A 1,439-nucleotide genomic window follows, 5' to 3' on the forward strand; every position below is an offset into this window, starting at 1 on the left:
TGTGTGGGTTATCCACACCAAACAATCCTGACACTGACTGCCTGGAGTTGGCATCAGACCCCACAGGTGAAGGGCTCAGTCCCACAAGACAGGCCCCACTGCAGTGCTGATCACAAGTACAGGCCCCCAGTACTCCCAAATACAAATCAGGGGTTCCCAAGACCCCCTCCTCAGGTTTGATAATTTGCCAGAACAACTAACAGAACTCAGGAGAACAATGGACTTACCATTCCTGGTTTATTTTAAAGGCTACAAGTCAGGAACAGACAGATGGGTAAGAGGTACATAGGGCGAGGGATGCGGAAGAGGTATGAAGCTTCCATTCCTTCTCAGGGAGCATCACCCTCCCAGCACCTAAATGTGTTCAAACCCAGAAGCTCTTCAAACCCCTTGGTTAGGGTTTTATATGGAGACTTCATCAAGTAAATGTGATTGATTAAATCCTTGGCCATTAATGATTCACTCAACCTCCAACCCCTCTCCCCTCCCTGAAGGTCAGGAGGTGGGGCTGAAAATTCCAAGTCCTCTAATCTAGTTGGTTCCTCTGGCAACCAGCCCACATCCTCACAGACTTTCCAAAAGTCACCTCATTAACATAAACTCAGGTGTGGCTTGTTATGAATAACAAAAGACACTCCTTTCTCTTTTCTTTGGAGCTATTTCAGGAACTGGGGATAAAAACCAAATATTTTAGCAAAAGATGCTCTTATCACTCTATGCTTAGAAAATGACAACGGTTTGAGAAGCTCTGTGCCGGGATCTGGGGACAAAAATCAAATATATATTTCTCATTATATCACAACATCACAATGTCCTTATGGATGGATTGGATTCAAGGACAACAAAGTGGATTTGTAATTGTTAGAAAAAACCTAATCCACATCCTATTCACCAAAAAGAAAGGGCTCTTGCGGTGTGCTCCGGGACTCTGCTCTGGTCCATTTTAAAATCTTAACTTGGACTTGCATGGGGGAAACAGGGCATTTAATCAAATATTCAAATAAGGCTGGGCGAAAATGATTCTTCGAATGATAAAACTAGGAATTCAAAAATTCTTGACTGGCTGGAAACATTGATCAGATCTGAAAGAATGAAATTGATTGGAGATAAATGTAAAGTCCTACTGCTAAGTTTAAAAATCCAACACGAATACAAAACGAGAGAAACATGGTTTAATCAAATCTCACCTGATAAACTAGAGAGTTTAGCTGCCTGACACTCCAAATGAGCTGAGAATATAATGTGGCTGTCACAGATATCAAAGATTAGATAGCTGGAAAAAAAAAAAATATTTCTTAAGATCCAAACTAGGACCAAAGAGGGGAAGTTTCATGAAGACAAATTTCAGGTCAATATAAGAAAGACCTTTAGCCCGTCTAACAGTAAATTATAGCATCCTGAGATCTTGCATTCCTGATTTGTGGAAATGTTCAAGCAGA

This window comes from Phoca vitulina, unplaced genomic scaffold, assembly GCF_004348235.1.
Source record: "Phoca vitulina isolate PV1807 unplaced genomic scaffold, GSC_HSeal_1.0 scaffold31, whole genome shotgun sequence".
Classification (NCBI taxonomy): domain Eukaryota; kingdom Metazoa; phylum Chordata; class Mammalia; order Carnivora; family Phocidae; genus Phoca; species Phoca vitulina.